Source organism: Mixophyes fleayi, chromosome 4 (genome assembly GCF_038048845.1).
Source record: "Mixophyes fleayi isolate aMixFle1 chromosome 4, aMixFle1.hap1, whole genome shotgun sequence".
In the NCBI taxonomy this organism is placed as follows: Eukaryota; Metazoa; Chordata; class Amphibia; order Anura; family Limnodynastidae; genus Mixophyes; species Mixophyes fleayi.
Window position 1 is genome coordinate 266,595,593 of NC_134405.1, and position 24,134 is coordinate 266,619,726.

Sequence of the window (24,134 nt, forward strand, 5' to 3'; positions counted from 1 at the left end):
CTAAAGATATAGATGCCCTTATGAGAGACACTGTTTATACAAGAAATAAAGATAACAATCTCACCAAAGCAGAAAGCCTTGCGATCGAAAAAATTCGCCATTGGGAAAATGTAATAGTGAAACCATCGGACAAGGGTGGGAATATCGCACTATGGGACAAAACCATGTATTTGAATAAAGTGATGAAACAACTAAATGATACCAACTGCTACAAGAAACTTATTTTCAACCCCACCGGAACTCTTGTCAGGACATATCAAAAACTTATTGAGAAAACATTCAATGCAGGTACAATACTCAAGGGGGAGAGAGATTTTCTCTGGGTAGATAACCCTAAAATATCCACCCTATATCTATTACCGAAAATACACAAGAATAAGAAATACCCACCCAGGAGACCTATTCTATCAGGAATAGGGAACCTTACTGAAAAGGCGAGCATCTTCATTGACAGATATTTGAGAAATTATGTTACAGCTTTACCGTCATTTGTACAAGACACTGCTGATGTTTTAAAAACTTGAAGACATTACAATAAACACAGAAACCCTGTTAGTAACATGTGATGTAGAGTAACTCTACACCAGTATCCAGCATGATACTGGTGTAGATGCAGTCGAATATTTCCTGAAAACCAATCAGAATGAGGAAATCAATTATTTTACATATATATATATATATATCATTGACAACACATTTGGATATACATACATTAATTAACATCTTATAAAGAACCTATTTGGATTTCTAATAAAAACATCTAATCTATATACTTCAATATATTGCATTATCAGCCTCACACTTGAATCAATTATATACTCCAATGCGTCATGTCTGAATTTTATTTATGTTTTTTTGTGTCATCTTGTCTGTTTATCTCTGGCTCTTTCTCTATTACCATTGTTATTACTAATTGCATGCCTGTGTAATTATCTGTTTACTATATTCATAGCCTGGGATTCTAAACTGCTATAGAACTGCTGATATATATATTGTCTAAATAAAATTTATACTAAAACTCATTTCATTGGTTGAAACTTATGCCAATCAAATTATGAAGTACTTATTGGTGGATAGTTACTTAAATAACCAGCCCGCATTACACACTGGTTGCCTCACAGTAGAAGCAATTAGCGAAATGTACGTCAGGTGTTGTTTTTAGAAGGAGTCTGAGTCAGGTCAAGCAGGGAGTCCAGCATCTAGCTGGCTATAAGAGAATCATATATATATCAGAATATCATTTTTGCTCTATTAAGGAACTCCTCTATATGAATCTAGTGGTAGATAACTAAAGATGTCATTAACAGAAATCAAAACAGATATACTGTGATGAAATTCTTAAAGGTTTTTTTTATCATAAATCAATCCAACTAGGTCTCTATTGTTTGTGTCAGAATACTAGAAACACAAAACAAATTGTGACAGTATAAAAAATATCCCATAAAAAGTATAGGAAAAAGATACGAAAATATTCATGTAATTTAAGATTTATCTATCTATCAGTACTGGCTGCCAAACATCTGAGAAATAGCATTGGAACTGTGATTTGTATAACTAATTAACCAGCTGTGATGAATGTCAGCTGTAGAAAAAGTCTGTGTTTCTAACTGAATAGATACCAAATGGAACAGAGAACATGTAGCTAATTATGACAGTTTTGTCAATATACTAAAAACTAATTTTGCCCTACTATAATAAAATATTTTGCTACACTATCCCTTTCCTGACAGGCACTTATTTATATATATACTATGATTAAGAAAGCATAATTGGTATACTATAAGGTGCTGTTCCTAGAAGGAGCCTGTGAGTCAGGTCAAGCAGGGAGTCCAGCATCTAGCTGGTTACAAAAGGATCCATAGATTTATCAGAATATGATTTATGCCCTACAAAGGAACTCCTCTATATGAATCTAGTGGTAGACAATTAAAAATGTCATTAACAGAAATCAAAACAGATATACTGTGATGAAATCTATTCTAATCTAAGTCTCTATCGTTTGTGTTAGAATACTGGAAACCCAAAATAAATTGTGACTATATAAAAAATACTCCATAAGAATCATAGGAAAAATATATGAGAATACCTATACAATTTAAGTTTTATCTATCAGTCCTGGCTGCTAAACATCTGAGAAAGAGCATTGGAACTGTGATTTGTATAACTAATTAACCAGCTGTGATGAATACCAGTTGTAGAAAAAGTCTGTGTTTCTGAGTGAATATATACCAAACGAAATAGGGCATATGTAGCCAACTATGATAGTTTTGTCATAAATATAACAAATACGAACTTCATTTTACTAAAATATTTTGCTACACTATCCCTTTCCTGACAGGTACTTATTTCATATATATATATATATTAAGATCAAGAAAGCATAATTGATATACTATAATCACATTTTTATAGATTCTCCAGTTATTAAAAATGTTTTGAATTTCAGCTATGCATGTCAGAACACTAGAGACTTTACCCAATTTGTGGCCACATAATAATGAGAATAAATGTGGGATATACAGCAATACTGCTTCAGCAGCACAGGTGTATATATGGTACCATTCGTATACTAGAACACATGTAGAATATCCTTAACTGATGCTATACGTATTTAAACTCCAAAAAAAAGGAGATATACTAGTTTTGCACTGGTACAGCAGAACAGGTGTATACAAACATGAAATAATTTGCCATCTATATACCAACGTGGCAAGTCATGTGATTTGAAGATTAACACAGTAATACACTTACCAGGACTGTATATATTCCTTATTACTGTGGATCTGTTGGTCTTTACTGACATATTATAGTGACATACTCATCAAAGTGACACTTACCTTATACCTCATTTGTGTAAACCACATGTGACTGTATGATCTTCATGTCCATATGATGGAAACACAATACGCTTACCTTATATGATCACTATTCATGAATTGTTGGTATTTTCAAGACCCCATCATAAGACATCTGTAGCATACCATAGATAGAAACTCCCGGTATATATTTACGGAACTAATTAAAGTGTATTGATCTTCTGAAAATACGTACCCGACCAAGACTTCGAAATTTTAATATTTTGCTTTTTAACCATTCAGTTTTATTTGCATGACTAATAAATAGTAGTTTTATAGTGTAGTGTCAATTTATTTATTTGTTCATTTCTATCCACTCTTGTTATCCACAATGAAGTGTGACCTTCAACAATACAGGATTTTCTCCATGAGTGTGCCTTCCATATAAGTAGTACTTCTCCTTCTCTTCTATTATATACAATACATTACCACTGGAAGCAGCACCTCATACTATCAGACTAACATATTAAATCATATCTTGAAAATATACATTAATTGGAAAGTTTTTTTCTTGTGCGGGAAATCATATACATTACTTATGTTAAAGCTTATAATATTCCTCAACCACCCTCTTAAACCTCACTACATTACCCTATTGACCAACATTGTTGTGTGACAGGATCATTTAGCTTATGAGTCACTTTTACCTTTGTAGTCTGGCTGGGCCGACTGCAAATGTAGACTTAACCTCATGTGTCAAACTCCCATTGTCCAATAGATTGTAAGCTTGCAAGCAGGGCCTTCTCACCTCTTTGTCTGTTTTACCCAGTTTGTTTAGTAGTTTACTATGTTTGTCCCCAATTGTAAAGCGCTACGGAATATGTTGGCGCTATATAAATAAATGATGATGATGGTGGCTGTATTTGACAATCACCTAACATTTCAAGTCACATTCTTGGGTTTCCGCTTAGGATTTAGAATGGGAGCTAAGTGACTTTACTGTGTTGACAACGTGATAAACAATGTAATAAAATAGAAAGTGGAGAGTGGTAGTATTAGCAGAATGTTTAAGTAGTTATTGTAGGCCAATGATTTGAAAATACAGTGATCTAAGTGACTGTTGGTTATATATTGAAACAACAATGTTTATTAGTTTAAGGGGCATGTGCTTGATACATAGGTTGGAGTTGGCAAAATGCAATCTTTAAGGGGGTGGATAGCCCTACAATGTTTAATTGCACCTGACTGTTTGCATTGCCAATAAATACACTCCTTTTCTTTTCAAGAGCAATATGTCTGATGCAGGCCCCAGCTCGGAGCAGGCCGCAGGGCTGCCAATCCGGCAGAAGCACAATTTCACACCAGAGGAGCTCAAAGTACTTGTTGAAGAAGTTATACGGAATTTTCACACAGACGAGCGACAAATAGCCCTTAGTTGAAATACAAAATCACCATGGGACTTGGTCACATTAACATGTTCAGTTTTCAACATTATCCACGCTGGAAAAGGCCAACACATTTTACAGTGTATTTGTAGAGGAGCGTGCAAGGACAGCAATTGCTCTTGTTGAGATCATTGGGTTGGGCTACATAGACACTGGCTGTAGCCTATCCCGAACAGGAGAGCACGCTCCACTAGGTACATGCTGAGTTTCATTATTTAATGTCTGTTAATGTTTGTGTGTTTGTATCTGCACATGTGTCAACTCTCAGGATGTGTCTGATGTAAAACTTTAATGGTACAATGTGTTTGCCTATCACATAGTAGGAAATGAGATGTACACACTGAAGACAAAATATCTCAATATGTTGGGCTTTTAGAAAAAGGTTGTACTCTAAGTGCCAATGTCTGCTTTTGTGGACTGTCAAGGCCTGTTAGCAAATTCCATGTAAGCTTACACTTTACCAATGCAACATCACGCGTGGCTAAATATTAGTACAAATAAAATATTTAGCGTTACAGTTTGGATTTAATATCTTATTGTTTATTTTTCTCTGTCTACAGATTGTGGACACCAGGCTGCTCCAGAGGTGCAAGAGCAAGTTGCCCGTGATGTGGATGAGCCTCAGACGGATGCAGCTGAACTTGTAAGGGTGCAGACACTCTCACTCACACCCCAAAGATTTGAAGATGCCACTGTATCACTCACAGAACACTCACCTTGCACAAATAGCAAGCACTCTACCCCGCATGGAGCAACAACTCACCACTCTCAATACCACACTCACCACTTTCTTTTTCTTTTTTTTTTTTTAAAGTAGTTTTTATTAGGGTTTTTTCAAAACAAAACAATGAAATTGAAATATACCAAGAAAATGTATAAACATACAGTATACATATGAAATTCCAAAATGTTAGCACACAATAGTAAGAGAGACTTAGCAAAATTATCTAGAATCCAGTTTGTTATTCAGGAAAAAGAAAAATGTTGTTTCTTTTTATTTTTCAGAGGGTGGGGGGGAGATGAACAATGGGGGAAGGAAAGATTTTAGGGATGGGAAAGGAAACAGGGAAATATTCTACTCGTTGTTTTATGCATCAGATTATAGGGAAGAGAAACATTACCCCGTATGGTTGTTTGAAGATCAAATTAATTTAGGATGGTTCTAAGACTTATAGGCGTAGTGATCCTTCTTAAACCTGATGGGGGAACGTATCAAAACAACAGAGAATTGTCAAACGGTTGTCAAGGGAGGCTCAGCATCATAGTAATTCGTCCAGGAAGACCACGTGTTTTTGAAATTCTCTGGTTTGTCTTTGAGAAGAGCTGTGATGCTTTCCATCCTATAGATTGACCAAACTTTATTGATAGTAGCTGAGAGCGAGGGGGGAGAGGAGTTTTTCCATAGAGCAGCAATTAAACATTTAGAGGCATTTAATATGTGATTGATAAGTTTTTGCGTGGAGCGACTAGTTCCCGGGAGCTGTCTAGGAAGAAGCGAGTATAGGGGGGACTCGGGCATTTTAACCAGTGTGATATCCTTGATGAATTTGTTACCAATAAGGTTGTAATTTAGGGCAACACCACCAAACTTGCAACAGGGTACCCTGCAAACCACACCCTCTCCAACATCTGTCTCTAGTAGCCGGAAAGATAGAGTGGAGACGAGAGGGGACCGAATACCATCTGTAGAAAATTTTGCAAGAGTTTTTTTTTATCCTAACTGATATGGATGACTTAGCTATATTAGTTCTCACCTTTGACCATTCTTTAGTAGTCAGGGTCTCCCCGGTGTCTCTCTCCCAGGCAAGCTCATGAGGGTCTTTTTCAGGCTCCCCAAAGTAGTTAATCAGTTGATATAAAGTAGAAATTAAGCCTCTAGTAGACGGAGAACAGCGACATAAAGATTCTAAAGTAGAGCATCGAATCGAGGGGGGGGGGGCGCATTTAAGGATCAATAGAGGTGCCTAAGTTGAAGATATTGATAAAAGATTTTTTGGGGCAAATTAAATCTTCTCTGTAAGTCTGAGAATGTAGGAAAAACCCCGGCCGGGACCAGATCCCAAATGAAGAGCAAATTATGTGTGGACCAGTAATGAAACATTTTATGATCTAGTCCTGGCTCAAAGTTCTAATTGTTCCAGAGTGGGACAAGGAGAGGATAATTAGATCACATTTGGTCATTTGATCCCACAATGAGACAGAAAAACGAGCAGTTGGAAGCAGGGCTAAACGTCTAGTCCTATGCTGGGATGAAATCCAGAGTTAAGAATTTGGAGAATATAATTGCAATATGTCTGCCTCAATCTGCGTCCAAACTCTATAATAAGGGAGTGAATGCCAAAAGATACATTGTGACATATGCGTAGCTCTATAGTATTTTATTATATTTGGGAGGCCCAGTCCTCCAGAGGTATGATGTTTAGCGAGTATTCGCATACGCACTCTAGGCTTACGCCCTGCCCATACAAATTTAGATATCATTTGTTGAAGATGACGTAGAACACTTAAGGGAACCTGAATTGGGAGGGTTTGCCACAGATAAAGTAACCTGGGTAAAAAATTCATTTTAATTGAAGTCATCCTGCCAATCCAGGAAATATGAAATTTATTCCATTTAGTTAGGTTGCCTCGAATTGTATTAATTAATCTAGGGAAATTAGCCGCGTATAGAGAAGAGATTCTTGGTTAGATATATTCCCAGATATTTAATCTTATTGTGCTGTCAACGAAAATTCTAGATGGTTTTAAGTGGTTAAGTGATATGTTGAGAAATATTAAGATCTAAAATTTCAGACTTGTCCGCATTAATTTTGTAGTTCGATAGGGAACTATATAGCGATATTTCTTTAAAAAGGTTAGGAAGTGAAGCGTGCGGGTTAGTTAATGTGAGTATAACATCATCATCATATAGAGCTAACTTATTATCTCTAGAACTCATGGGAATACCTGTGATTTCCGTGTTTCTAATTCTAGCTGCTACCCAGTTCAGATTATTCATTCACCAGCCCCCAACCCGAGTTGTTTGTTCCTTCCTCCCTGCTCTGTCTGTTCTCTCCTCCCTCCCTGATCAGTCTGTTGCCTCCTCCCTCCCTGGTCCGTCTGTTCTCTCCTCCCTCCCTGATACATCTGTTGCCTCCTCCCTCAATGGTCCGTCTGTTTTCTTCTCCCTCCCTGGTCCGTCTGTTGACTCCTCCCTCCCTGGTCCATCTGTTGACTCCTCCCTCCTTGGTCCGTCTGTTGACTCCTCCCTCCTTGGTCCGTCTGTTGACTCCTTCCTCCTTGGTCCGTCTGTTGACTCTTCCCTCCTTGATCCGACCCTAGCCCATGTTTATTGTGTTTCCTTTGCCCGTGCTTTTGCCACCCCCCTTGGCCTGCCCCCTGCAACCCCCCTTGTCCTGCCCCCTGTCACCCCCCTTGTTCTACCCCCTGCCACCCCCCTTGTCCTGCCCCCTGCTACCCCTCCTGGCCATGACCCTGCACCTTCACAGCTTCGGACACAATCTGTTGCCCTTGCAAGTTTGGATGCTTCCTCTGACTCCTCTACATCACAAGTAACCAGAAGTCAGAGGCGGATAAGAGAACCTATCCCTCCTAAAGGCGTAAAAAAAAAATATTTTTTTTTTTGTATGTTTGTTTTTTTTCTTTATTTATGTGTCATATGGTAAGTTTATATCTAGACTAAGTGCCTGAATCATTAAGGATCTTAACTTGAGAAACTTATTTCAGTCTCCTGTCTAAAACCATGCTACAATGCAAGTGCAGCAAAATAGTGTTTGGTTAGGCACACATTTTAAATACTGACTTTTTAGCATGTAGCTCACAAATATTACCTTGACATTTCAGTGTACAAATAATCTATCAAGTATTTGTGTGCTACATTAAAAAAACAGGCAGTATTTAACTTGTGTGCCGAACCGAACACTATTTTGCAGCACTTGCATTGTAACATGGTTTTGTCCAGGAGACTGAAATAAGATACCTCTTCATTTAAGATCCTTAATGAATCAGGCCCAAGGTCATGAATGTTAACTACAAATAGGTACCGTTATGATTATGGGCAAATGTACAATATATACAAAGGCATTCTCCTTTTATAATAGTGCTAATGCACAGTGGCTGTCACACCACCAGGGCTTAAGCAAACCACTTAGATCAATGTTCATTCCTGTCCTTATTGCAATAGGCACATATTTTGGGAAACAACCTAAGGCTGTATTGTTGTGTGAGCTGTTTGCTGTGTGTCTGGATATTAATGTTTGGAAATATAATACACAGGGAGGATTTGGAATTATTACCTCTGCAAAAGAACCACACCCTGTTATCCGAGTAAGTAGACAACATATTATCTACATCGACTAGTGTAGATAATGTCCAAGAGCTCATTTGTCTCAAAAACTGCACTATCCAGTAGTTATTTTATAAATCACTATGGTCTGAGCTGGCCAAACAAGGCCAAATAAATACAATACGTCAGCCTGTATGGCTTTTTGTCTGATTCTGACCATTGTGTTTGTTTGCTTCTGAACACTGGCATTCATACACTTTTATAGTGCCCATGTCATTAGGTTTAAGCTCCTCTACAGTAGTTGCTTTAATTAAAGCAAGGGCATGGTAATTGACATAACGGCCAACCTATTCAAATTTGTATTTTGGTATGTTTAGATTCATTAATATTACAGAGAGAGTTACCCATTTAGCAAAAGCCTCAACTATGAAACTATCAACTATGAAGCCTGACAATACCATTAATACATTATCTACAATATCAACCAGACATTAAGAAGTCAAAGGACTAATGTGTGCTAGGGCAGACACTCTTGGATAGGATGGGGATCTAAAAGAAAATGTTACATGGGCCCTTAATCTTAATGCCTCTAACATTAAAACATTTATAAAATAAGTATCCTTGCCCAAACCATGTCAAACTGCAAGAGGTGCAAATGAGTAATTCGATTTGCACATAAATTACATAATGACTGTTTTAGCATGTAGCACACAAATATCAACTTTAAAAATCATTTGACAAATAAAGTTTCAAGTATTTGTGTGCCTCACGAAATACGAGTCAGTATGTAAGTTAGATACGAATAATGTGATGTATAACACTTTCAAAGTACTGATTATTTTTTTGAATTTGCTATCATGTTTAAACAGGCATAGTTGTTATTGTGCCAAAAAGTATCCCTAAAGACTCTTTACACAAACACACACACACACACACACACACACACACACTGACAGATATGATTTGAAGATAAACCCATCCGGAATGTGACTTATTTAGGAGACTTGGGCCTTTCAGAGGCCAATATAAATACAAATTTTATTGACAAGCAATGACATATTTATACACCACAATCCAAACTAATATTTTTACACAAACTATTTGGAGCATACATTGTGAAGGGCACAAAACATGTAAAGTGTGTGCTGGCTAACAATGTGTGTATTCAGACAGATTTTAGTATTGCTAATTTTGAGCATCAGTGTGGGCCGGAAATGGGACATTGCATGGCTGGACCAATGATCAATATAGGTGATTTATTACATATCCCAATAAGTTTACAATGTAAATACACCCTGAAAAGGGTGGAGAGTGGTTTATCTGCTGTCTCAAAGGTGGGTTACACGTAATGTGGATACGGCCTTCCATAAATGCTCCTCTAGCTTCTGACACAAACGCCTTTACAATGATTGTTAGTGTGGATTTTGTGGTTGCCATTTGGGTCTTGGGCCACTTGTAAACAAAGTGTCAATAGCGCCAGAAGTCTATTTTGGCCCTGTTTGCCAAAGGCCCAAAGCTTGGTAGTGTTTGAGGTAACTCCTCTAACATTTAATGGACATTTGTATACATAGTATTTTTCACAATGCAGATGTTGGTGTACACATACCATGTTGACATAAAAGTTTGACAAATACTAGAAATTGGCTAGTAAACAAGCAAACACACATACAAACCTCCTAACTAACCATAATGGTTCTTAGTTAAAATCCACTCCAGAGAGTGTGTTTGTAGGCTATGGTATGTCTATGGCAAAGGACAAAAGAACCACACATTGAACCAATATATTGTACAAGTAGACATGTTCCACAATAGTTCCCAAAACACTACATATGGATTGTTGTGTATACAAAGAGGAATCACTGCACTATAGTAATCTGAAAAAAATTCCTGACGACAGATTGGTGACACATTTATTTATTACCTAGATGAATCCAAACTTGCAAACAAATACATAGCAAAGAAGTCAGTGGTCTGTGTGTGTGGCAAAGTTCCTTGGATGAATAGCTGACAATCTGTCTAAAGTGAAGAGATACATAAGCAGACTTGGAGCAATGGAGAAATACTTCAACATGTAGGGAAACACGAATTGCACAACTCCAAAATCCACTCCAATGTGCCCTGTTGATTGTGAAACGAGCATTTAGTAAACCAATATTAGCTCACACCTAACTTGCATTTATGTACCTAGTTGATGGCTTGGTGAACAAGAAGGTGGCCACTGTATTGAAATGTTTCAAAGGTCTTGTAAGGGTCTAGACAATATTCTCTAATACTGGCTTGTGTGTTTGAGCTATATCTTAGAATCAGATTGTTCTATTTGACAGGAAAGTAGCTCCCAAACCCATAAGTAACATACCTAGCACATGGCCGCCATACGTTGACTTAGCAGACCCACACATTCAATGCTTCACAATGTCATTATTGTGTGGAGCACACACACTTGACAGTCACATTTTAGTGATAACACTATAGATACTTACCTTTTTAAACAGCCTTCACCATGGCAACATCCACCAACTCCAATGGAAAGTGCTATGGCACTAAGGCCAGCACTAACGGCCTAATGGTAGAAACAGCCTGTATATATAAGAAACACAAACAAAGTGTCTCAAATGTGCACTTCTCAACACTATAAGTGCTGTACAATAACATATAAACCACACATGCCTGACTGACCAGAGTTAGGTTACAATTTCAATACAAATTTTTGGCTTTAACAATTTGGCACTAGGGAACATTTACATACTAGACCATTCTGGTCTTTAGTTACATAGCCAATACAAGCAGCAAATTTACAAAGTATGGACTCTACATTTCAACGCAAGGACGTTGATGTAGGCTCATTAGCCTGTAAATGAAATCAAACACATTAAGGTGCATTTCACAAAAGACACTGAGGTTAAACCTAAAGGCATTTACCTAGACATCCAACACACAATTATAAACACACTTACAGGTTGTCATTGAATTTAACATTATGACACATGTAAAACATTTCACTATCACACCAGACCATGTATATTTCTATCCACATTTGGACTGGCCATACATTAGTGAATCTTAGTTTGAGTAAGCTTTGGTATTACAGCAGAGAGCTTTGTTGTTTAAAATTAAACAGTTCCAAAAACTCATTTACCTCAAAAGTATCTCTCAACCACATACTGCCTGAAGTTGGAGCCACGCACTGCTTCACGAGGGGGGTCCTCACGATCTTCGTCCAAAAATTAGTTGATATATTTCAACTTTGCCTTTTCTACCTTTGCCACAAATGATGCAACCAATACTTACAATGTAGTGGAAATTCATCCTCAAGCTTTTTGTGGCAAAGAACAGTCCATAATTAAGGTTTTTTACATAAGGAAAAAATGAAAAAATAAAATTTGCATTTTAAAAATAAAGAAGCCCTATATAATTACCAAACAGCACCTCACCATATAGAACCCCCACCAAAGTGCATGCAAACGTGAAACTTACCATAGGCAAATCACCTTGTGTAAATCACATTAGTTACATTAAAATTGTTCAGGTGTAATCAGTTATAGATTGTGCAACACAAAAACAGAGTGTTAAGGAGATCGTTTTTTTTAAAAAAAAAACATTTTGCTAACACACTAAAACACCACCAACAATACAGCATGCCCCTTATTAGTGCCAAACCCAAAACATTTGAATATGTTATTACATTTTGCCACTCTCTACTTACCACACACACAGACGCTACAATGTTCAGATTTCTCTGCACAATCACTTGCAAAACAAATCTTTGGATCCAACATCAAACAGAGATCCAAAATCTGTGGGGGAGGGTCAACAGGTAACAAATAAAGGCAAGACAAGTGTTAACAATTAATCTATTCACTACATTCTAGAGGTCGGTATGCAGTCCCTCCTCAAAGTATACACAGTCCCAGAAAGATTCAAACTCCACAGGTAAACAAACACATTACAACTAACAATCAAAAATAATCCACTAACACAGTACGTTAACCCCTTTCACCCCTAAAACATATAGTATGAATGGTCTTTCTAGCTCTCTGAAACCTAGCAAAGCTTTGATAAGTAATTAAACCTACTGAAGGATGACACAGGTACAGCAGTAAATGGCTTGAAACAGCATTTGACCATATACAGTCTACTCACCCAGACCACTGAAACTTGCAACAACACTGATTTTCGAGAAAGGCGTTTTTAACTACCACTGTGATTAGAGAATTATATGCCGGTGAGTACGCGGACGGACGTCATTTTCGAGCACACAGGTGCGTTCCAAGTGACTGAGTGTGTTTGTTTAGAAAAGCGATCTGGCATGTTAGCAAAGTGTATTCTAGGTATGGTAAGTGTATTTTCTAACGATTACTCACATATTTGACAAATGAGCTTAGCTGTTTGTGTAGTTCAAATTTCATGGTTTAATAAGTCTACATTTGAAAGGTATGCTAGAGGACATTTACTAATTGGTGTAGACGATAGTGTGGTGGTTAGGTATTCTGCCCATCAATACTAAGGTCTGAAGTTTGAGCCCAGAAATCAACCTTTAGTACAAAGTGGTATAAGAGCCTTCAATAAGTTTCCACACAAAAAATAAAAACGCAAATGCTCATCAATTGACCTAAGATTCGCATTTGTGATCACTCATTGTTTCTATTTGAGTATTTCCAGCTCTGCAGGTTTAGAAAAACAGTCATTTTTGTGTGTGTGGGGTGCTCTACTTGATAGCACATTGTTATCCCTCATGTTGATAATAATAACTGCTAAATGAAGCAGTATACAGGAACAAGACAGCGAAGCAGCTGAACCTAATAAGTTGATAGCAAACACTTTTAGGATTCATCCACTAATGAGAGTGCTGTAAATTCCAACATGAGCCCCAAATCCCTTTGATCCGAAAGTGTCCTAAATGGTAAATTAAATGTTTTAGCCACATTTAAAATACCTGTATGATTTTATGTTTCATACATTACACATATATCATATCCCAAGGAGTGCCATCTGTAATCATTTATCGTGAAATGATTAACATTATCCCTACCTATAAATCCCAAAACTTGGCCCTAGCTAAGGTTGCTGGTGTGTATTTCATTCTATGCAATTGACATCATTTTGAGATCACTTGCTAATTGGTGTAGCGGTTAGAGAATACACCTTTGCACACTCTAAACCTGAGTTCAATTCCTCCCCAACACACGTGTGCGTGTGTAATCAGTAATTTTCTACTTGGTATCTATGTATTAAGATTTCAGCCACTTCTGCCGATCAAAGTGACAATGTAGCAGTATAAATCTGAAAAGCGTTTTTTTAACAATAGGAAAGATGTGTATATACAAGACCCATTTAACTTTGAGTATAAATGACAGATTTAGTGGTTTAGGCAAAAGTTTCCAATACATATACTATGCTAGAACTCCATGTAAAAGTGAGAAAGGCCTGGTTGGGGAATGCAGTGTGCACTCCATTCCGGCAGCCGGAATGGATGGGGAATGCCGTGTGCACGCCATTCCGAGAGTGAAATGCAGTCTGCACTCCATTCCGACAGCCGGAATTCAAGCAGTCTGCACTCCATTCCGGGAGTAAAATGCAGTCTGCACTCCATTCCGGCAGCCGGAATTCAAGCAGTCTGCACTCTATTCCGGGAGTGAAATGCAGTCTGCACTCCATTCCGGCAGCCGATTTCTGAAATCCGAGCCCACCCGAACGTTGCCGATCCGAGCCGGATCCGAGACAGATCCGGGTATTCCCGCCAATTGCAAAACTGAAACCGAGGCTCTGAGTCATAATCCCGCTGTCGGATCTCGCGATACTCGGATCCTATAAATTCCCCGCTAGTCGCCGCCATCTTCACTCGGGCAGTGATCAGGGTAGAGGGAGGGTGTGTTAGGTGGTCCTCTGTACCTACTATATCTCGTGCTGTTCAGTTCTGTGCTGTGCTGTGCTGTGTTCTGCTCAGTCCAGTGGTGATGTGTCCTGTGCTCTGTCCTTCTGAGTTCAGTGGTGCTGCTGGGTCCTGTGCTGTGTCCTGTTCAGTCCAGTGGTGCTGTGTCCTGTGCTCTGTCCTTCTGAGTTCAGTGGTGCTGCTGGGTCCTGTGCTGTGTCCTGTTCAGTCCAGTGGTGCTGTGTCCTGTGCTCTGTCCTTCTAAGGGCATTGTTATTTCCCCATTATTCCCAAATTATAAAAAATTTCAAAAAAAGTTATAAAAAAAATTACAAAAAAGTAATTATAAAAAAATAAAAATATCCCAAAACAATCCTGCAGTATAAGTCCATTGGTACTGCAATATTACAAAGTTCACTCATTCTGCAGTATAAGTCCATTGGTACTGCAATATTACAAAGTTCACTCATTCTGCAGTATAAGTCCAGTGGTACTGCAATATTACAAAGTTCACTCATTCTGCAGTATAAGTCCATTGGTACTGCAATATTACAAAGTTCACTCATTCTGCAGTATAAGTCCATTGGTACTGCAATATTACAAAGTTCACTCATTCTGCAGTATAAGTCCAGTGGTACTGCAATATTACAAAGTTCACTCATTCTGCAGTATAAGTCCATTGTTGTTACTGCCATATTACAAATTTCACTGATTCTGCAGTATAAGTCCAGTGGTACTGCTGTGTAACTTCAGTCCAGTGGTACTCTCCTGTGCCGCATATAATTTTTAAAGGCTTTGCCGAGTGTGTGTGGCTTCGGGGTACACTCTCTTGTGCTACATATACTACAGAACAAAAATTTGGAGGATAAAGTAGGGAAAGATCAAGACCCACTTCCTCCTAATGCTGAAGCTGCTGCCACTAGTCATGACATAGACGATGAAATGCCATCAACGTCGTCTGGCAAGCCCGATGCCCAATCTCCTAGTACAGGGCATGTAAAATCCAAAAAGCTCAAGTTCATTAAAAGTAGCAAAAAGAGAAACTTAAAATCATCTGAGGAGAAACGTAAAGTTGCCAATATGCCATTTACGACATGCAGTGGCAAGGAACAGATTAGGCCCTGGCCCGTGCTAGTGGTTCAGCTTCACCCAAGGAACTAAGCCCTCCTCCCCCCCTACAAAAAATGTAAGAGTTATGCTGTCAGCAACAACACAGCAAATAACTCTGCCTTCTAAAGAGAAATTATCACAAATCCCCAAGGCGAGTCCAAGGGTGTTGGTGGTTGCAAAGCCTGACCTTCCCATCACTGTACGGGAAGAGGTGGCTCCTTTCACCATTTGCAGCACGCCCTCTGCATATGCTGGAAGGATCACCCACAGTCCAGTTACAGATTTTGCTAATGAAGGTGTGAATGTTGTACACCGGGAGGAGGATATTGATGTAGCTGGCGCTGAGGAGGATGTTGATGATTATGATGCAGACAGATACCAAATTGCCTTTCTCAATTTCTATTTATATTCTAGATTATATAACGGCTGAATAGTTTTCTATTTTACTCCTAGTAGAGAGGGGATCTGATGCAGACAGATACCAAACTGCCTTTGTCCATTTCTTTGTATATTTGAATTTCTAGTTCTACAGTCTATGCAGGCTGCTTTTTTTATATTCAACTACAAGTGTAGGGCGGGGGGGGGGGGGCATAGATAGCCACCAAAGTAACGTGGTCCATTTAATTTTACTTTCTAGCTCCACAGTCTGTGCAGCCTGCTTTTTTTATCTTCAAAGTATTTACAAGCCTTGCAATCTAAATTAACAAGAGGTAGTGACATGCTAGAACTCCACCCTCTATATGCTGCAGAGGATGGAGGAGCATCAAAAGGCCATTCAAGCCTATACAGCCACCTACGACATAGGAAAAGGAGTGGGGATGCGCCTGAGTCAAGCGCACTGGAGAATGATTTCCGTGTTGTGCAAGGTTCTGCAGCCATTTGAACTTGCCACACGAGAAGTCAGCTCCGACACTGCCAGCTTGAGTCAGGTGATTCCCCTGATCAGGCTTTTGCAGAAGCAGCTGGAGAAAGTGAGGGAGGAGCTGGTACACCATTGCGATTCCACCAAGCATGTAGCTCTTGTGGATGAAGCCCTTCGTACGCTTTGCCAGGATCCAAGGGTGGTCAGTCTTTTAAAGTCAGAGGAATACATTCTGGCCACCATTCTCAATCCTCGGTTTAAAGCGTATGTTGTGTCTCTGTTTCCGGCGGACACAAGTCTACAGCGGTGCAAAGACCTGCTGGTCAGGAGATTGTCCTCTGAAGAGGACCGTGACATGCCACCAGCTCCACCTTCATTTTCATCACTGTTTGTGCAGTTCCAAAAAAGAGGAACTGCCATTTCTATTGCTACCTTCTTTCTTTCTGTATTTCCTGTGTCCTGTGGTCTGTTCTGCTAAGGGCATTGTTATTTCCAAGTTATCCAAAAGTTCTAAAAAAACAAATTAAAATGTATAAAAAAAATTATAAAAAATTAATTAAAAAAAAAAAAAAATAATAATAAAAAATTTTCCAAAAATAATTGGAAAAAAATATTACAAAATTGTAAAAAATCTAGCTTGTACTGCTATTTAGAAGTCTAACTATGATCTAACTACGATCATTCACTGTTGCTGTACCCAAAAATAATAGGTACTGCTATTAAAGTACAGTCCAGTGGTACTCTCCTGTGCCGCAAATAATTTGTAAAAGCTTTGTCGAGTGTGTGTAGTTATGTATCACAGGTTTTAAGAAGAGGCACAACACTGACGACCTGTTAGAGAAACTGAGGGAAATAATCTCTCTGTGGCTCACCCCACTTAGACTCTCCTGGGGATTCGAATAACTGCCATTTCTATTACTACCTTCTTTCTTTCTCTATTTAAAAACAAAAAAAAATAACTGCCATTTCTAGTACTACCTTCTTTCTTTCTATATTTAAAAAACAAAAAACTGTAATTTCTATTACTACGTTAATTGTTTGTGCAGTCACAAAAAAGAGGAACTGCGCCCTTAACTGCTATGTTGGTTTTAGACGTCCATCCGGTGTCTGCCGTCTGTGCACTGTAATTCAGACCAGTTGAGGGTTTTATTATTATATTGTGCTAAATTGTTCCAAATTGGGCACCGGGGCCACTCCACTACGCAGTCCAGATACTTGTTTGGTGGAATTCAGAACAATTGAGGTTTTTTTTATTATATTGTGGCCCCGGTATCAAATTGGGTACCGGGGCCACTCCACTACGCAGTCCAGATACTTTTTTGGTGGAATTCAGACCAGTTGAGTTTTTTTTTTATTATATTGTGGGGACCACTCCACTACGCAGTCCAGATAGTTTTTTGGTGAAATTCAGACCAGTTGAGGTATTTTTTATTATATTGTGGGGACCACTCCACTACGCAGTCCAGATACTTTTTTGGTGGAATTCAGACCAGTTGAGGGATTTTTTATTATATTGTGGGGACCACTCCACTACGCAGTCCAGATACTTTTTTGGTGGAATTCAGACCAGTTGAGGGATTTTTTATTATATTGTGGGGACCACTCCACTACGCAGTCCAGATACTTTTTTGGTGGAATTGAGACCAGTTGAGGGTGATATATTGTGGCCCCGGCACCAAATTGGGTACCGGGACCACTCCACTATGCAGTCCAGAAAGCTACCTCGGTGAAACTTTTTGGACTAAAAACAATATTGTGAGGTGTGAGGGTGTTCAGAATAGACTGGAAATTAGTGGAAATGATTGTTATTGAATGTTATTGAGGTTAATAATAGCGTAGGAGTGAAAATAAGCCCAAAAACTTGATTTTGGAACTTTTTATGCTTTTTTAAAAAAAAATCCGAATCCAAAACCTTAAATCCGAACCAAAACCTTTCGACAGGTGTTTTGCTAAACAAATCCGAACCCAAAACATCAAGCAAATCCAAACCCAAAACACGAGACACCAAAAGTGGCCGGTGCACATCCCTAATAAATATATATATATATATATTTATATCCAAATAAATGTTACATTTTTCAACAAAAAAAAATAAAAAAATGTCTGTATTGATATGTATGTATGTTGTGCATATTTCGTTGTGCTTTTCAAATGCAAATTATGCTTTTAGAGGCATTAAATAGGTGTTTTAGCTAAATGTTTTGGACTTAAACATGTCCCAGAGCTTCCTTAACTTTTATCAAGGATTTAGCCGTAAATGCAGAGGGGGAACGCCTACTGTTCTTAAGTGAAAATCCATAACGCCTACTTTACTCAAGTGATCTCTCATCTCCGCTCAGTCCACGCCCACTCTCCTCCCATTCCCACCCCTTTCTTCTTAAGTGGTCAGCCACCAACTCAAATGTATTTCCGATGGAGTTTGCGGTTGAGTTGCCTTTGAGTGCCGAATCTGCTCGCCGGATACGCTGTTGGAGCAGCATCTGTGGTGTTTTAGACTGCTCAAATCCTGTTTTCGCGCATGCGCAGAGACGACTACCGGATTATCCGCATATGTATGCGTTTCCGTACCTTGATGAATCGGGCCTGAAGTCTCTTCAGAATATGCTCAGTTTATTCTTGTATGCGCAATACAGACCATTGAATTCAAGCAGAACATTGGTGAATACATATTAACTTTGCAAGCCCTTTAAGCCCTAAAACCACAAACTAATATGTAGATAAAGCATCATATAAAACTTTAAACCAATAATATCACTCTATTTGGCAGGACCACTGAACATCACCCAACATCCCCCCAGATACAGGCATAAATCCAAGTAGACCTTGCTACTTTTTATCTGGTGTAGACTTGCTCACCAGGGGCCCGATTCATCAAGGTACGCAAACGCATACGCATCTGCGAATTTGTTCTGCGCATGCGCAAAACGGCACTTGAGACGCGTAAAACGCCACTGACGATACGCAAAACGCCAGTTACGCTACGCAATCACGGCAGATACTACTCTCAAAGTCAACGTAATCTCATAGGACAACGCAAATAAATTTGAGATGGCTGCTGACCACTTGAGAACAAAGGGGTGGGAATGGGCGGAGAGTAGGCGCGGACTTGGCGGAGATGAGACACCATTTGAGTAAAGTAGGCGTTATGCATATTTACTTGAGAACAGTAGGCGTTCCCTCTTTCCAGTTGAGTGAAACTGACGTCACTCCTGTCTCAAAACTTTCCCAAAAGTTAATAACGGCCAGGGTCATGTTTAAACCCAAAAAACCTAGCGCAAACAACTGTTAAAAGACTTTAGAAGCATACTCTCAGAATGAAAAAAAATAAATAAATTATGCTAAACAAACACACGTATTAATATTAGGATTTTAATTTTTAAAAAAAAAAAAAAATTTTTTTTATTATAGTGCACTATGCTGCTTGCTGCCTCTTCAGTAAAGAGGCCTGGCTTTTATGGGCCCTCTACACTGCAGTTTGGTATGCTATGCAGATATATTTTCTACTATCACTCCCTATCCATTCCGGCTGCAAAATGGAGTGCACACTCCTTCCACATTCATTGAGGCTTCCGGAATGGAGTGCACACTCCATCCACATTCATGACAGTTTCCAAAATGGAGTGCACACTCCATTCCACAATCATGACAGTTTCCAAAATGGAGTGCACACTCCATTCCACATTCATTGAGGCTTCCGGAATGGAGTGCACACTCCATTCCACATTCATGACAGTTTCCAAAATGGAGAGCACACTCCATTCCACATTCATTGTCGCTTCCTTAATGGAGTCCATACTCCATTCCACATTCATGACAGTTTCCAAAATGGAGTGCACACTCCATTCCACATTCATTGTCGCTTCCGGAATAGAGTGCACACTCCATTCCACATTCATGACAGTTTCCAAAATGGAGTGCACACTCCATTCCACATTCATTGTCGCTTCCGGAATGGAGTGCACACTCCATTCCACATTCATGACAGTTTCCAAAATGGAGTGCACACTCCATTCCACATTTAATTGAGGCTTCCGGAATGGAGTGCACACTCCATTCCACATTCATGACAGTTTCCAAAATGGAGTGCACACTCCATTCCACATTCATTGTTGCTTCCGGAATGGAGTGCACACTCCATTCCACATTCATGACAGTTTCCAAAATGGAGTGCACACTCCATTCCACATTCATTGAGGCTTCTGGAATGGAGTGCACACTCCATTCCACATTCATGACAGTTTCCAAAATGGAGTGCACACTCCATTCCACATTCATTGAGGCTTCCGGAATGGAGTGCACACTCCATTCCACATTCATGACAGTTTCCAAAATGGAGTGCACACTCCATTCCACATTCATTGTTGCTTCCGGAATGGAGTGCACACTCCATTCCACATTCATGACAGTTTCCAAAATGGAGTGCACACTCCATTCCACATTCATTGAGGCTTCCGGAATGGAGTGCACACTCCATTCCACATTCATGACAGTTTCCAAAATGGAGTGCACACTCCATTCCACATTCATTGTTGCTTCCGGAATGGAGTGCACACTCCATTCCACATTCATGACAGTTTCCAAAATGGAGTGCACACTCCATTCCACATTCATTGTTGCTTCCGGAATGGAGTGCACACTCCATTCCACATTCATGACAGTTTCCAAAATGGAGTGCACACTCCATTCCACATTCATTGAGGCTTCCGGAATGGAGTGCACACTCCATTCCACATTCATGACAGTTTCCAAAATGGAGTGCACACTCCATTCCACATTCATGACAGTTTCCAAAATGGAGTGCACACTCCATTCCACATTCATTGAGGCTGCTGGAATCGAGTGCAACGTGCCATGGCTAATTTGATAAATTGTGTTAAACTGTTAGGCAAACATTCTGCTTTATCATAAATATTGATTACAAATCTCTTTGGATTCTCAGCAACTAACAAATAACATTAGTCTCAATATGCAACATGGATGATTTGACACTTGTTGATGGTGGCTTTTCAATATATTTAAAAATAAATACACATAGAATAACTGTACACTTTTTCAAGGAATTTACACCCATTTTATTAGCTATTGTAAACGAAGTGTTCGATTACCACAGGCTAAGTTTTATCACCAACACAAATATTGTAAGGAAATATCCTTAATCCCTAATTAAGGATCCCTAAGACCCAAGTGAATTAGTGAGGTCTTGAACACATGTTTGCAAGCTTCAAAGGTGCCTTGGCTATCTGCTACGCCACTGTACAAGTAGTGATTAGAACAGAATAGAATAACAATGAAAGATGAGCATCTTTTAAGGACAACAACTTATTATATACGTAGGGTATATAATAAGTTGGGTGTCCTTAAAAGATGTTTAAAACTCCAAATATTTTCACATATTATACATGGTAGGAACTGGTATATGGTGAGTTAAAATGTATGCATATGGAATTATATCCATGTTCATTAATACAAATCAAAAGTATAATAATATTGCTACCATTTTTGTGTTCTCTTTTTCTACTTCTGAGAGTATAGATTTACTATGTCTTTGCAATAAAGTCTTTTGTTACAACTCCTTTCATCTCTTGTAAGTGATCACAATGTTCAACATGACAGATAGGCAGATTACACATCAAACCATATACAAAAGCACTCTTACATAAGTCACAGAGTAGAGTAAATGCGCTCAAACATTGACATAAACAAAGGTAAGCCACATACACGCATGAATCGGGGGTCAAACTCATTACCTTATCATTGCAAGGTTAGTTCTTTATCCACTAAGGTATACTTCAGATAGAAAAACACACATCAAACTGCACAATAACTTTTTCGGCCAGCTGAATCGCTGTCTTAGGTCTGTCAAATCTGGCCGGTTGCATTTATTGTTAACGGAATGACGGATAAGGCGCTATAAAAACCATAACCCTACATACACACACATAAAATTACAAAATGCTTGTCAAACGCATCAGGACCTTGAAAGACTTGACCATGTTAAGAATTGAGGGGGAATAAAAAAAAAAGGAAAAAATTGCGTGTCTTGTGCTATGTTACAAGCATTTGCGTACTTTTATTCCTATTATACTTTACTGAGTATGCTTAATGGAGCCTCATAAATGGCTCTGTGCCTATGGTTGACCTGTGGGCTCAAACTCCTGCACTTAGTACTGCTGGGTGGAATACATAACCACTACACTATAGTGTCACACATTAAGTTTTCGCATGTTAATTCAATACATGTAAATGATTTTTAGGGAATATGATTATAGCCCAATCAATTTATTCTTTATTATTGGCACAGTAATAAAAGCGAAGCGCATTATTGACATCTGTAATAATAGTTTAAAAATCGACTCACCGTACAATGAAGAACCTTAGGTTACATGCCAGCATGACTTTTAGTCAAAAACAAAATTGTTTCATTGGTACGCAGCTGTCAGCTCTTAATGATTTCTGTTTACCATACTCTCCGGCATTCGCACCGGCATTTAATTACCTAATTAGAGTGGTAGTTAAAAATACCTTGCTACCACTGTGTTGTTGTGAGTTTGACAAATCAGGGTAAGTAGACTGTAGATGGGCAAATGTTTTTTTAATCAGATGTTTATTGCAGTACATTGCTCAGTACTCACTATGTTTAAAGATGTAACTTTAAAGTATGTTTAAAGATGTGTGTGTGTTGGTGAGCAAGAAATCTCTGTTGCTGCAGAAATCGCTTAATGTACTGTGCTGGTGGTTTGTATGTTGAATGTTAGTGCAAAAGTGTTTGGTTAGCTGTGGAGTTTTAATATTTAGTCCACTGTGTATACTTGGAGGCGGAACTGCATACAGTCCTCTAGAATGTAGTGTAATCTTTCAATATTATCCCTATTTTTTTTATTTATTTTTTTTTCTTTCTTGTTTACCCTCCCGCACAGCTATTTGGGTCTGCTGGGATCTTGACTAATCTTGTTGTGTGCCATTTTAAGACGATCTTGTGTGTGTGGTAAGTATAAAACTATATAAATATAGTTTCTTGCATACCCCTTGTTACAACACCTTGCAGTAATAATGGCCATGGTTTTTGGAATAATTTTCTAGTGCTATAATAATGTTTTTTTAAGCGGTGTTTTTTGCCCCTACCTTAAACACATTAGCACTCTGTGTTAAGTGTTTCACTCCCTTCACATTTCTATGGCACATAAAGGTCAATATAACTAATCTGATTTGTGAAAGGGTCTATGGCGATGGGTAGTATCACGCTTGCAAGCACTTTGGTGGTGGTTCTATATGACTATATGGTATTTGGACAATGAAAAGGGTTTGTTTATGTAAATATGTTTTGCATGTTTTTTTTTTGTTTTTTTTACATACAAACTCGCCTTCCACATTCCTTTCATCTACTTATGGATGGTCCTTTTACACCATTAAGCGAAAGCATGAATAACGACACCATTGTAAGTATTGGTTGTGTAATTTGTGCAAAAGTCAGACAATGCAAAATCTAATAGTTTCACCTAAGTGCTGGTTTGTGACCTCTTCCTTTTCAAACATATACAGGCACTCCTGTAGTTTCACTACATTATGCATCATGAGGGGCGTGCTCCTGTGCCCCGTCCTAACCAGCAACTACGCCGACGTCTCCGTCCGAGGGAGCGCATCTTCAGGCCACGTGTCAGCCTCTTTGGGATGTCAGATGCGGATGTTAGATTTCATCTACAGGCTAATGTTTGTTTGTTTCTTTTTAACTTATTTTTATTGTTTGCTACACTTTGGCCAGTCCAGACTT

The 24,134-nt window shown here is 38.7% G+C and overlaps 1 long non-coding RNA gene across 1 annotated transcript in view; it reads left to right on the top strand.

The window, feature by feature from the left end:
• The window catches only part of LOC142150129 (uncharacterized), a 211,780-nt gene extending 187,978 nt beyond the window's left edge, over positions 1-23,802 (top strand). Inside the window, exons 2-3 of the long non-coding RNA XR_012691028.1 lie at positions 23,284-23,351; positions 23,778-23,802. This is a non-coding gene — a long non-coding RNA (uncharacterized LOC142150129). The remainder of the gene's footprint in view (positions 1-23,283; positions 23,352-23,777) is intronic.
• Positions 23,803-24,134: the final 332 nt, after the last annotated feature.